Genomic DNA, 15,859 nt, shown 5'->3' on the forward strand with positions numbered 1-15,859 from the left:
CCTAACCAATGCATGAAATTAGCCTTATCGATCTTATGTCCAGTTATTTAAATAAGACTACAAACGATTTAAACATTGTGCTGTACAACCTTGTGCTGTACAACCTAAAGAGGTATTCGAGCTATCATGTTCCAGCTCTATAAGATTCAAATTAAGGTATTCACGAGGCACCAGGATTTTGAATTCCCAATTTTGATATTTGCATAGTACTATAGTATTTGTTCAAAATGTGTACGATTCAAGGCAGTTTGATCAGATCGTTCAAGTAATATAATTTTTTAATTTTTTTAAATTAAAGGTTATATTTTGAATTCCCAATTTTGATATTTACATAGTACTATAGTATTTGCTGGAAATGTGTAGGTTCAAGGCAGTTTGATCAGATAGTATTTGTTGGAAATGTATACGTTCAATGCAGTTTGATCAGACCGTTTAATATAATGTTTTAATTTTTTTAAACTAAAGGTCAGGTGATGTGAATGGATATAAATTAAATAATGCTAATTCTACTCCAAGATTTCTCTAATTTTTATATTAAAATTATCTATTAATTAATTATTAAAGTTTGATTATTATATATTAGTTGATAGAGGTACATGTGGAGTGAAGACATACAATGAGCCAAACTGGATTGGGGTCTGATTCAAACTGTTCGTTTCCTATAAGACAATGTCCAAATTCTTTTTACTACCGTTATCTTTGTCTTTAAAATATCTTTGCGTGGGTACCTTGTACGCTTCAATCGGAACTCGGATGAAGAAGTTATGGTCATTTGATGAAGGCTGCGCGGAGTAGTGCGAACCTGGCGAAAACCCCCGACCCGGGCGTTTTTGGACCAACAAAATGCCCAGATCCAGTAGAAACGCCCGGGTTGACATCGTATTCGCCTGGGTTGGCACCATTTCGCCCGAGTCGGGTGTTTTCTCGGAAACTGCCGAATTTTAGTTTTCAAATAGTTTTCTGGAGCAGCTTTTGGGGGAGAGTCAGACATTCCAGACGAGAAAAAAAGAAAGGAAAAGAGAGAAAGAGAGGAGGAAGAAGAGAAGGAAGAAATTCCAGCCAACATTCTGACGAACCATCTCCGAATATCCGTTCCACTCAACGAGAGCATGCTTCCTATGGTTTTCATTGTGATTTTTACCATGTGATTAGGCTAAAGAGCATGCTTCCTATGTTGATCCAAGTTGTGATTTAGGCTTGTTTGAATGTATCTACACCTTTGAATTCACATTTTGACATCGTTGATGTGTTTAATGTTAGATGTTTAATCCTTGTTTATCATCTCTTTAACATAGACTTGGATGGACTAATCAATTGATGTGTAGTTGAATTTGAATTGTTCAGATGATAATTTGACAATGGATTAGGTAAGTTTATATAATAGATGTTTATTTCTCCCGCGCTTCCGCGGGAGTTTATAGACATTGATAATTAGTTTATGGAACAAATGTTAAACTGACTGTGAACTATACGTCGCAAACATGTTCAGTGCAATCGATTAGGTTGATGAATTAATCCCAAAATTTGTGCTTTCGATAGGTGTAGAAATATGCATGTGTTTTGAGCAACTTGGAGTGACATATTTTCCCGTTTGAAAAGTCTTTCATTAGTTAATCATTTACTTTACTTTGTCAACATCTTTCAAAACCAAAATTCTAATCTTTATGTTACATCTTTTTAAGTTTTTAAGTTTTAAACAATCTCCTACCTCACTGTGGATCGACACTTGAAGTACTACTTACGACGTTGTATTCTTGCAGTATTGTAGTATTATTAGAGTTAATTAATTAAACTTGATATATTGTGTGAACTGAATTGATACTCTAAAATACGCATCATGAATCCGGGTGTCTTAAATACGAATCGAAGAACAAGATTTTAGAACAAATCCTTTTAAAAAGAAGGAAGAGAAATCCGGGAAGCGCCAAACCAAGAGAAGGAGAATGAAGCCATATTATGAGCCAAACCAGAGGTCTGCTTCAAACGTCAATCTGCCTATCAAGTTGGAGTCCAAATGATCTTCTAAGACCGCCATTGTCTTCATCATGGAAAGAACTTCGCGTGAGTGTCTTTCACGCCTTAATCAGAGTCGGGAAAAGAGAGATATGCCCGATCTACTGAGAGTGTGCAATGTTGTGCAAATGACCCGAGCCGGCGCCGAGGTCTGTTTTAAAGAGTATTATGCCTATCAAGATTACTTCGAAACCCTCTTAGCTTACTACCATTATGTTCTTATTCTAAACACCATCGCGTGAGTATCTTGCACACCTTAATCGAAGTATGGATGAGAGAGATATAACCGTTCTACTAAAACTGTGCAGAGGCAGCGCAAAACCGGCAACCCGCCGAGACCGACCATTTTTTCGGAACAATTTCAGCAGCGACTCGCCCAGACACGTTTTTTTAGAGTTTTTCACCATTTTTGTGATATTTTTAGCCCTTGGTATAAATACTCGACTAGGGTTTGTGAAATCATGCTTTGAATCATTTTGTAAGAATAAAGACTCCATTTGTGAGCAACCATATTCATTTTGAAGATTTATCAAAATCCCTTATGGTGGCATTTCAATCTATTGTCGGGTTTATGTTAAATGTTAATGTTGTTAGGTTTGGTATACTGAAAAGCATGTTTCGAGCAAGTTCGCGCGAATATAATCTTGCTTGTATACGGAAAACTCTACAATCCACTTTTAACCCGATTCAGTATTACTCGAGCAGTATCGCACGAATACGATCAGTATATTATTACATTGTGTTTGCTTTTGCATTTATAAGATGTTTTATAAACATTTAAATGTATAAGAAGCAAACAAGGTCTAAGTCTTTTGCTTAGTAGACTGGTTGTGGGTGTCGTCTACTTTAAGGTAACACAGTCGGTTCTATGCAATGCTTTGCAAAAGAAAAAGAAGAATTTCACAACCCAGATAAGCTTAGACTACCTATCGTGAGAGGTTGCAATGTCAGTCCGATTATTTCTAAGCCTTTCTGAAATAAGATGACGTTGGTGTGGTATAGCACTGAATGGATCTAACAGAAAGACGTGTCTTTATGCTATCTACTGAAAGACTAGGTCTTGATAAAATACTATATCTTAATCTACATACGTTCAGTGGCGGACGCAGAAATAAATTTTGGCAAGGGCTTTACTAAATTTTTTTTGTACTACCTACATTCGTAAAAAAATAGAAACTTTTGAAACGACACGTCTGCACAGATTTTAATGTACAATTGATAAAGTACTAGAGAAGAATTGATAAAGTAAGAGAGACGACAAGAAAAATAGATAAAGTAAGAGAGAGGAAGAGAAAATATAGTGAAAGTAGTGTTAGTGGATTGCGGGATCCACATCCTAAAATAGAAAGTTTTGAAAGTTTCTATTTTTAAAGGATGGTCCAAAATGAATGTTTCTGTTTTTAAGGGACGGAGTAATATATATTCCATTCGTTCCATAAAAATATGCATTTTTGGTTGGACATGGATTTTAATGCATAGTTTGTAAAGAGGTAGAAAGAAAAAGTAATTATTAGTGGAGAATATGTCACAACTCATTAGAAGGATTTTTTTTTCTAAAATTAAAAGTTGCATACTCTTATGGGACGAAGTAAAAATGATAGAGTGCATACTCTTATGAGATGGATGGAGTAGTATATTATAAAAAATCCCAATATTAAAAATTATAAAAAAAAATTTAATAAATAGTTCTTTTGAATAAAAAACGTTGTCAAATTTAGGAAGCAATTTATAAAGTGTTATAGTAATTATATTAAATGTAGTGACACTTTTAATAATAGTAATTGCATAGCTAAAAACGTGCCACCCGTTTAAATAGGGAGTACGGATTTACCTTTTCTATTACTACTGTTAAGTTAAAAGTTTAACAGTTGTTATTTTGTTCATCTTCTTCCTCTTCCCTTCTTCCCAATTATATGCGGCGGCCATTGTTGTAAGTAGTTTGCTCTGTAATTTTAATTTTCAGCCCCTCTTTCCCATTAAACTTCAAACAATTTAGACATCAAAGATATTAACTTGGCGAGGGCTGAACATAGTTTCTGAAAATTTTGAAAATTTTTGTAGTAGAAATTTATTTTTAAAAAAAAGTTTGGGAGGGGCTTAAGCTGCTCACCTCCTCCACCTGTGTCCGCCACTGCATACGTTAGCATTGAGCATACGGTATTGATTATGCACTACTTTGACTTATCAAAAGGTGCGGGTTTCTCGCAACCCAATAATCCTGATATATTGAGTAGTGGTGATTAATATCTAGTGGTGCAAGGATTGCTATTATGTTGAATCGTGCGCGAGGTGAGTCTCGTTTGATGATGTCCTCAAGAGGAGCTTGAACAAGATTTTTATTATTCGGAAGCTGACCAATTGGAATTTAATTATTCCATGAATAATAAATAAGTGTTTCTTGCTAAGTCCACTCTTGGAATTAATAAGATGTTAATTAATTAAGTCCATAGCAGACTTTAATTAATTAATGGACATTTATATCTTAAGCGCGGGAAATAAATAATAAAAAAATGGAAACCCGGATTACTTGTAATTTCAAATTGGATGGGGAGGTCAATATTACTTCTGTAGTGGCTGCTCGTAATATTCCAATATAAGCTTGTATTAAATTGTGGGTTCAATTTAAATAGTAAAAAGCTAATTGGGGTAAGCCCATATCCAAAACCTTCCATAGATCTCTGACTGGGCCCAATATGTAACTTAATATAAATAGGACATTAAAGGAGACAGAATTAAGATTTAATTGTTATGAAAATTTCGTCCATTCCCATATTAAAGAAGGGGCCGATTTTTTTAATTAATTTTCTCCCCCGTGAGAAAGTTTTGTCTCTTTATTCGAGTCCTAGTATTTTAATAAGATCAGCCCACCCTGATATCGAGATACTGTTTGGGAACAAGTCAGAAGATCCGTGGTCTAGTATTGAAGATCATCGTAGAGAAGGCGCGAGCAATCGACGATTCTTTGGAGAATCAAATCGGTAACTCTAAACCATAGAATTCATGTTTTAGGATTTATATTCTTTAAGCATGAATTATTTACGTTCTAGCATGCAATTATGTGTGAACATGTGAATAGATTAATCTCATAATCTGTCAAATAGATCTTACATTTGATTTATTTATTTTGTACAAGTCTTCCGCTGTGCAAGGGGCTTCAAACCCCAACAAATGTATGCAATTCTAGTCTTGCGTTGCTTTGTGGAGCCATTAGATTCTTGTTTTTTGTTGAAAGTTACATTGGGTTGTCTTTATTATTTTGTAGAAGGTCCATAGGTTCCAAGCATTTATCTGAATCATAACTCTTCCATCCTCTTCTTCTTTTCACCATTTTTATTGTTCCATTTCTTATTGGTTTATTGGGTTGTTTAAATATTTGCAAGAGCAAGTCCAAGGCATCGTATATGTCTTGAATCCCTAAGATTTATATTATTACTATTGATCTTAATTTCGAGTAGATAGTCGTGATAATTCATTTTCTCGAAACCAATTTATGGTGAGTAAGATATAGTGTATTAAAATGTGTCACTTAAATATGAAGTTGTGATATTAATAAATATGTAATACTCCACCGTCCCACCATAAGCGACTCGTATTCATTTTTGGGACGTCCCACCTAATTTGAGTAATTTCCTTTTTTGACAAATTATAAAAGTTATTCTTTCTCGCCATCTACTTTATTCTCTTTCCAAATTTATTATCTATATCCACTTAACCAAGGGCGGAGCCAGGAATTAAACTTAGGTGGGGCAATAATATGTTCCCTCCGCCCCACTCTAGATGTTCACCTTTCCTTTTTAGTTTGTCTCACTTAAGATGTCAACTTTCTATATTTGACTATATTTTTTCTCTACTTACTCCATCTAATAACTGCTCATAAAATGTTGTGTTACTCAAGAATGTGGACATCTTAAAAGGGACGGAGGAAGTATTTTATAAGCAAATAATTTGAAGAATTGAGAAGGGCAATGTAGAACTACCCTTCTCAATTTGAAGAATGTAAAATGTTGCTTAAGAAGGAATTCAAATAAATATGTAAATTTGAAAAAAAAAAGTGTAGGTACAACTTTTTGAGGATGGACCAATGCCTCGCCAAAGGGCCATGTAGAACTGCCCATACACTTAACTCTCTAAGCATCAAGTCTTAAATCTTATGCTCAGAAGACATGTCTAGCTTATAACGGGGGAGAGAGTATTAATTATCACACATATTTATGAGCATTTATTAATCAATCATTTAAGAGACTTCATCACCACATGTAATAATTATACTCCCTCCCTCGTCGGAAGCTAGACATGTATGTTTATTAACTAATTTTTTAAGAGACTTCATCACCACATGTGATAATTATGTGACACAAGTGATGGTTTGTAAAGCCCACATGTACGTGCCACGACCGCTTCCCACGAGCCGTGTCCGGGCTTTGGGCATGGACTTAGTTTTTGGAAATTGATCTTTGAAAGTTTTAGGGCTGTTATTTTAGTTAAACTTTGTTATAGCTCAATTTTATCTTTTTGGATTATAGCAATGGATGTAATTAAATAAGACACAACTGTCGTACCCTTAAAATAGGAAATAGAAATAAAAATTAGAATTTTAGTTTTTATACGTGGGTATTGGATAGTTTAACGTAGGAAAGAAAAGTTAATAGTAAAAGTCTAGGAAAATATTAGAAAATTAGGGGGGGGGGAATGTTACATGGTAAATAGGTAGGGTAGTTTTTGATGATTGTTATTTGAATGAACCAAAATGTGACACCACTTATTCGGTTAAATCTAATCGAGATAGGGATGTTAAAACAACAACTACATTGGGCACATTGTCCGGTGGCACCTAAGTACATGGCACAATTTCTGAATTGGGCTTATACGTACATATAGGATCGTCTAGGTTTGTACCTCGAGCGGAAATCGATTTGAATACCTGTCCAAGCATGTCTCGGTTTCAAACGACAATCAAAGCCTCCGATAACTCCATGCAGTTACACAAGTTATGATGAAACCGCATGAATGAGCTAATCATTCAAACCAGTAACTCCTGCAACATTTGTACCTACATAAATGATATCATTCATGTATCACATGGGTTGGAGTTTTTTCAAAAAAAAGAAATGTGACATCTTTTTGTGGAAGAAGCTAAAAAGGAAAATGTAGCATCTATTATGGGACGGATGAGGTATAATAAATATGCAAAAAAGAAAAAGAAAAAGGTTACATGTTTATCTCTCAATCATTTATGAAATCCCTCTTCCTCTTAGGCCAACAATTGCTACTATATATGCTTTGCACTATGGTAGAAATTTTCAATAATTGCAACGATACGCAACATCCACCAAAATATGTCTGGTCAAGCAGCGCCAAGAAAGTGTTGCCAACAATCTTTTCGGAGTATTTTCAATGTTCTTTTGATAGATTAATGAATGAAGAATTATCATATGAACGTGTAGATTTGTAGAAAGATCTTCTAAATTTCATGTTGAAGTTTACTGACGAGCAGCGACATGTATATATTGTTAGTGAACTCAAGTGTTGGTGGGATACCTTTTTTTTCTGTGGTATGGTGCCACTAGCAAACTTTTTGGAGAAATCATTGTTAGCGGCTATACAATCGAAAGGTGAAATTTTATTGAATGTTTTTTCAAGTGGATAGCTACACAATTATTGCCTGATAGAAGACTGCTCATTCTCGGTTTAAGATTCCTATAAATCCAAATAAAGAGTCAGATTCCAACATTAATCAAGGAAGTGAACTTGTCTTATTGATTCAAAGGACAAACTTATAATATACTCCCTCCGTCCATGAAAAATAGGACACATTGTGAATGTCACGGGTTTTAATGTGGAATTGATAAAGTAAGATAGAGGAGAAAAAAGTAAGAGAGAAGTAGTGTTAGTGGGATGTGGGGTCCATATTATTAGTAAGAGGAAGGGAAAAAGTAAGAGATAAGTTGTTGAAAACTTTCCTTTTTTAAATGTGCTCTATTTTTCGTGGACAATCAAAAATGGCAAATGTGCTCTATTTTTCGTGGACGGAGGGAATAATTTATATGGGATGAAGCTCCAATGTTCCATAAATATTGTATCGAGGTTTTGGATAAGAGTTTGTAAGATATCACCTGAAATATCACTAAATCAAGCATATATTTTCCATTTGGTGAGAAAATCGTTGTTTTTTGTGGTGATTTTAAATAGGTACTAATGGTTGTTCCTAAGGGTAGTCGCCAAAATGTTGTTAGTGCTTCTATTATTTCTTCGTATATTTGGAAAAGTTGTAAAGTTTCGTGGTTAATGAAAAATATAAGACTTTTTGTTATCGAAACGGATGAGGAAGCCTCGAAATTGAAAGAATTTTCATAATGGATATCATCTATTGGAGATGGAGTTGTTGGAGATTGCATTGATGGTCATGCCAATAAAAATATTCTGGGTGACCTTTTATTGAAGGTTGATGGTGGTGATCATTTAAAAGTAATTGTGTCAAGACTTATCCAAAGTACGTGAACCATGGTGAGTTAAGTTTTTATATGCATGATCTAACTACTTTGGCCTGTACATTAGATATGGTGTACTTGGTCAATGGCTATATGATTCATTTAAATCAATCCGAAGCACGTGTTTGTTTTAGTTCAAATAGTATATAGAAATATGACTCAAACTTCAGTGCTTTGTCTCAAGTTCATGGTGTTTAATTTTCAAATAATTAAAAATATTCATGTACTCCCAATCATGAACTATTGTTGAAGATTGGTATCTCTGTAATATTATTGAGAAATATAGATCTTTCTAATAGACTGGGTAATGACACCCGTTGAATATTTCACGATTGGATGATCATATTTTGGAAGGAGAAGTTTTGAGTGGGCATAATGTGGGTCATAAAGTATTGATGCCTAGGATGTCATTAGTACTTTCTGATGCAAGACTGTCGTTCAAGTTTCAAAGTCAACAATTTCCTTTGATTGTATCATATGCAATGACTACTAACAAAAGTCAACGTCAATCTCTTGTTCAAGTTGGATTAATTTTAGTTACAAGTCATGCAAGTTTAAAGATTTTTGTTTGTGATGCTGATGATGATGTTTTGTGATTGTACAACTAATATTATATACAAAGAAGTATTTCAAAATTTGTAAAACAATAAAGTGAAGAATAAAATAGTAATGGTTGTTGTAGATTTTAGTGAATTGGATATGCACAAGCTGAAGTGAATGATCTCGCACGATATCGCAGGTTGTACAAGATAGACACCTTTTGTTTTTTTAAATCACGAGAATTTTAATTTTTTGCTAATTTTGTTCAGGAGCCTCAAGGGGGTGTGGAAGTCTAAATAATCAGGTTTCTACACTTTTACAATTTTCATATACCGAGCCTTTCACTTGGTGTGTGATGTTGAAGGTGTTGGTTGTGATGACAATGATGTTAGTTGTGATTCTACAGTTAATATTGTGTTGTTTTAACATAAGGTTCGTATTTTAAAAATACTGACATGTAAATAAGTCGTGTATTGCACGTATATAAAATTAGTTACACTAAATGCTCAAACTAAAGTTTTAGGTATACATTAATAATATTTACTCCAACCCTAATGAAACAGCGCCTCCAAGTCCATTCTATCTTCCCCTTCTAGCCATGACGCTATCTCATACATTTTCCTTCCATGAAGAAGTCTTCTTAAGTTGCAGCAGTTCAATCCACCTCTCCAAGGTTGCCTGCTTTAAATGAGTCATCAACTCCTCACTCTGCCAAGTCTCCTTCTTTGGATGAGTCAGAAACTTCTCCCACTCACACCATTCACCCCACTAGCACCCCTAATCACAGTCGCATCACCAAGAAACCTGTATGGCTGAAGGACTACACGTGAAGAATATAGTCTGTTAGGATTTCCTATTTTTATGCAGTTTGTTTAATATTATGCTTTTGCTTAGAAGATATGATTAGTTGGTTATTTCTTTCATTATAAATAGAGGATGAAGAAGTGTAACAGGATATAAGAATTATCTATCAAAGTCTTCCTCTTTCCTTACTACTACGTATCTATTCCTTGGAGTAACATCGAACTATTACTATGACAAGACGTACTTACTTCCATATACTTCTTTTGTAAGTTTTCCATCAAACACATAGAGTACTACAAATAGCAATAAATCTAGTTCTACCATCTCTAGTCATGTTGAGGCAAATTCTATTCCACATATATTTCTTGAGATTAAAGGGCAATGTGGTGAAAAAACCTCGTTGGACATGTACTTAGGATGTGGTGTAATGTCAATTGTGCTACGTCTTGGTGGTAACAGTTGTGGGGTTAAACTTGTCAGAATATGGGTTGCTGATCTCAACCTATATGCTTGAGAAAGCCTGAAGCTAAACCATCCCGAGACACATGTAAGAAATGAAAACGCATTTAATTTTTATAACCTGCTTGTGGAGTGGGAGAAGCTTTGAGTTTCATATTTATCCTCATTATATAAAGACACATCCAGTGAGCATGTCAAAGAAGAAGTGGAAGATGATGGTGAGGAAGAGGAAGATGAAGATGACTCTGAAATGTTTGAAGTTGAAGAGATTCTGGAAGTTTGTTATGGCAACCCCAATAACAAAATATCTTCTGAACTAAATTTCAAGATACAGTGGAAGGGTTATGGCTCTGAGTATGATACGTGGGAGCCCTTGGGTATTCTAAGTTCTTGCCCTGAAAAGCTGGAATTTGTGTTTGCCACTATCTTGAACTGTTGATGTAGTATGTCGTGGCCCACCTTGTCAAGGAATAAGTGGCTTTAATAGGTTTAGGAACAAGGATGCACCATTTGAAGATCCACATAATATACAACTTGTTGTGTACATGGATATTGTGTACCATCTCAAGCCGAAGTTTGCAGGTGGTTTTCTAGGTAGATATGCAATGGGTTGCCTTGTGGGCACGTGTTATCAAGCTAGAATAGGAATGATGGCAGCTGGTGCATATGGTCTGCCTCAATTTCGCAAGCTTGTTTTGTGGGGTGCTCTTCCTACATAGAAGTTACCCTCATACTCGTTACCAACCCATAATCTCGTTGTTAGCGGAGTTACTCCACTTGGATTTGAGGCCAATATGGTTGCATATGAAGAAGGGCATAATTTGGATCTGAAGAAGTCATTAGTTCTTGGCGATGCTATCTCTGACCTCCTTCATGTTGGAAATGATGAAGGGCTTGATAAAATACCTTATGACTCGAAGCCTCAAACTGAATTCAAATGCTTCATAAGGCCAAGAAGAGATGAAATGCCTAGTTACTTGAATGTCAAATCTGAGGTGATTAAACATCTGTCGTGTGATCATCGCCCCCTTCTTCTAAATCTAGATGTTATGAGTGTGTTTGTCAAATACCTAAACAGAATGGAGAAAAATTTAGGAATTTGCCAGGTGTGAGAGGTCGTCCTGACAACAAAGTCGAATGGGATCCTAATGTGGAGAGGAAAAGAGTTTATTTCGGGAAACCATTGGTCCTAGATTATGCTATGTCTTTTGTTAATGGAAGCTCAAGTAAGACATTTGGGAGTACTATCAATTCTAAGCCACGGCCCCGCCTGATCTTCTTCGTTTGGTTGGCCTTTTCATGGAAGAAGCAGTGTCTGGGTGGTTCCGATGGGTTCGCAACAACATTATCCTTAACTCATGGGAGGAATTTGTATCGCAAGTTCGCTTGAGGTTCGATCCACTCTATTTTGCAGACTACTTTGGTGCCTTCTCCAGCCTCAAACAAACATCATCTGTCGCGGCATATCAAACTGATTTTGTGCATTTTCTCAACAAAGTTAATTGTGTTCCAGAGGCCGCTATACTCTTCGTATTCATTGTCGGGCTTCAACCGCATATTTATCTTCGCCGCGACCTGCATCTCTAAAGCTCATCTTCCTTATCTGCGGCATTCGCTTTAGCCCGCAAAGTCTCTTCCTTACATGTGGGCACACTTTCTGCTCTCGCACCTCCGACTCCTAGATCCGGGTCTTTTATGCCTGTCACCACCAATTCTCCAATCAATGTCGTTTCTGCTCAGACGTCTTCTACTCCTCCGGTCAATTCACGATCATCTTTTTCCTTGAGCACAAGAACAATGTCGGTCTTTTTATCCATTGTCTATTGTTGCACCGAGAAACAAGTCAAAGATGCACAAAGAATTTGCTACAATTGTGACCAGAAGTGGTCTCACTTTTGTTGCTATAAATCTCGATTTTTGTTGTTGATCGGAGAACGAAATTGACACCACTATAGCTGATGTTCAACCTTCACAGGAGGATAATGATGAACTGATGTTGAGTGCGGATGTTTTCAGCCTTCACAGTCTTTTTAGCATCAGGCATCCCCGTTCTCTTCATTTAGAGGGCTCCATCAACGACATTGTTATGCATCTGTTTATAGATGGGGGTGCACCCATAATTTTATACATCCACGTAATGTTGAATGTCTCCAATTTCCGTTAACTCCTATCACCTCATTTCAGGCTATGTTGGCAATGAACAACTGACAATCGCTCATCTCATCATGGAGGACATCACATTTCATGTCGATTTGTATGTCCTTGCAATGCACGGCTCTGATGTTGTCCTCGATGTCCAATGGCTACAATTGCTGGGCACAGTGGCTCACAACTATGCCCAATTGACAATATCCTTTTCATAGAATTGTGGCAATGTCTATCTACATGGTTACACCAATGTTTCAAAACGTATCTCTTTTCACACACTCCATTTTCTTCAGTCCAATGTTGGTGGAAATGATTGTTCAACTGTGATACAAAGATACACTAACCGGGCAATACAACCCAATGAAGAATGGAGAAATTAAACGAAATAAACTGAATTGAAATTACAAAGAAGAATTCGAAACAATAAACCGTAAAGATGTAAGCCGAGTCGAGGAGTCCTCTTTTTGCAAGACAAGATACGCCCCGGTAGTACTCTCGGTTTGGCGTGTTGTCCCCAAAAATAAAACGGCTTCGTCTTGTTCGTTGCAGCACCGTAGACAGAACAAGCTCCGACGAACTAGATGATGGCGAGGGCAGAGCTTCGACGGGAAGACAATGCAGAGAGAGTGAGAGAGCTATGCAAATGTGTTGTGTGTCTAATGGTATGCAATGCATGAAGTGACTGCCTATTTATAGGCCAAGTCCACTCGCAGTAGCATTGATGGAGTCAATAGTCATCATGTGTGCCATGATAGCTTGACTGTAACTGCCGGGGGTTACTGACTGGTGCACTGGCCAGTGGGAGCTGAAGAGACAAGACGCACCTGGACATGTTACACGACGGGATACACCATGGACAGTCGGGGTCCATCGGGGACCTTTCGTCTCCCGTTATACGTCGGGGTCCTGCGGGGACCTTTTGACTCCCGTTGTGAGTCAGGGTCCAGCGGGGACCTTTTGTCTCCCGTTGTGCGTCGGGGTCCAGCGGGACCATGACGTGGACCACGACCCGTCGAGGATAGCGTGGAGTTTGGGGTGGTCTAAAAAGAACAAGAGGGGCTCAAACCACGCTCAACGACTAGCTCCAAAGAACAGCCCAAAGACCACCCAAAGATCAACTGCCAAGATCCAAGGCACCAGGCACCAGGCACCCGGTGCACGGGGCACGGGTCACGGGACACGAGTCACGGGATAGGGTCACGGTTAACGGTGTGCTGTGCGCGGCTCGCGGCTCGCGGGCGGGCGGCGGCGGCGGCGCGCGTGTGCGCGCGTGTGGGCTCTGTCACCCATCTTATTCCACAATAATTATTACACATAATAATTCATCTGATTAAATACTTCATCAAAGAAGTTTATCATCCCCGATGTTGGATAATTAACACTTAGTTAATTAATCCCTTAGTCTCTTCACATAGCTCATTTCTAGCTTTATTGTGACCAACTTTAATATATTATTTCTCACTCACCGGGAATCGGATTTGAGAAAATGAATATACTACAGTTATCTACTCGGAACGTAGATCAACGCTATTATATTTAATTTCACAAAATCAAATGTCTGTTACCATTTATTATTAGTCAAAAATCATTTGATCAAGCATGATTCCAACAATCCCTCACATGAGTGGAAATTGCCAAATGCATATGTATGCAGACACAAGCTCAACCCTCAAGAGGTATGTAAGTATAAGGATTGGTAGTTTTTGGCTTTGAACCATCCATAGTCAACACCATCGGATACACAGGCGGACTAGTAGCGCGATGATTTGAACTATTCCTCCACGGCGTGCACCGAGACAATGATGTTAACACTTAAACACCTCAACCTAATCCGTTCTAACATGTTGTGTCCATTTCAGGCCTTGGACACCACTTTGAATTCATAAGTGTATTGTTTGAAGCAGCCCCACTTCACACTTACATAGGTGATTCCTCGTTAAGTATCTTGCCATACTTATTCTCCTTGAGAACTTCATCTCAACGAGATCCTTTAGGATCATTAAAAGTCATAGACTTAACCTCACCACTAGGCAAGTTTTTCAACACTCTATTGCTCTCTAGGGAATAGATGTAGATGAGTGTTTCACACAAACTCTCGTAGCTTAGTTTTCCCATTGAACCAAGTTCTCGGGATCTCCAGTCATCATGATTGGGTTACAACTATGACAATTCTTTAGTTTGTGGATTTCAAACCCATTCCCTATAGCAATTTATTCATTTGATCACGATTTAACCCTTTGGTCAGCGGATCCGCTAGATTATCTATTGACTTCACGTAGTCAATTGTAATCACCCATGTTGTGATCAAATGTCTCACGGTATTATGTCGTCGACGAGTGTGTCGAGACTTACCATTGTACAAGCCACTGTTTGCCCTTCCAATAGCGGCTTGGCTATCACAGTGAATTAACACAGAAGGCACGGGCTTTGACCAACATGAAATATCTTCAAAGAAGTTTTTAAGCCATTCGACATCTTCCACAACTTTATCTAAAGCTATGAATTCAGATCCATGGTGGATCGGGCTATACATGTCCGTTTCGTAGATTTCCACGAGACAGCACCGCCCCCAATAGTAAAGACATATCCACTTGTTCAACGTGAGTCTTTGTTATCGGATATTCAGTTCACATCACAGTACCCTTCATCTACCGGGGGGTATCTCGAGAATTATAGCCCATGATTTTGAATACAGTTTTCCAATGCTCCTTGCTTGGATTTCTCGTGTAACTACTCAACTTGTTCACAACGCAAGCAATGGCAAGTCTAGTGCAATTAGTCAAATGCATAATTCACTCAATGCCCCGTGCATAATCTTCTTATGCAGCGGGCTTGCCTTTGTTCTTGCTCAAGTGAACATTTAGCTCTATAGGCATCTTAGCCGGGATGCTATCATAGGCGTTGAATCTCTTTAGTACTTTCTCAATATAATGAGATTGTGTCAAGATGATTCCTTTGAATTATAATTTTTCATTCCGAAAATCACATCGGCTAGACCCACATCCTTCATGTCAAAGTTTCTCTTTAACATGGTTTTCGTATAGTTAATCACTTAAGTGTTACTACCATGATTAACATATCATCAACGAAGAGACACACTATAACGTATCCATTATCAGTGTTCTTAATGTAGACACATTTGTCACATTCGTTGATTTTAAATCCATTTGATAACATCACATTATCAAATTTCAAGTGTCATTTCAACGACGCTTGTTTCAATCCATAGAGGGACTTAACCAGTTTGCAAACCTTTCTCTCTTGTCCAGGTACTACAAAACTTTTAGGTTATTCTATATAGATTTCATCTTAAATCACCATTTATACTTATCAACTGTTCCAACGGCCTTAAACTTGCTTTTAAGGACTCATTTGCATCCTAAAGGTTTAGCACCTTCAGGTAGATC

The 15,859-nt window shown here is 37.3% G+C and overlaps 1 pseudogene; it reads left to right on the forward strand.

Annotated features, from left to right (window-relative positions):
* The first annotated feature begins 9,849 nt into the window (after nt 1-9,849).
* LOC121776729 lies at nt 9,850-11,694 on the forward strand (annotated as a pseudogene).
* The last annotated feature ends 4,165 nt before the right edge of the window (nt 11,695-15,859 follow it).

This window comes from Salvia splendens, chromosome 18, assembly GCF_004379255.2.
Source record: "Salvia splendens isolate huo1 chromosome 18, SspV2, whole genome shotgun sequence".
Lineage (NCBI taxonomy): Eukaryota > Viridiplantae > Streptophyta > Magnoliopsida > Lamiales > Lamiaceae > Salvia > Salvia splendens.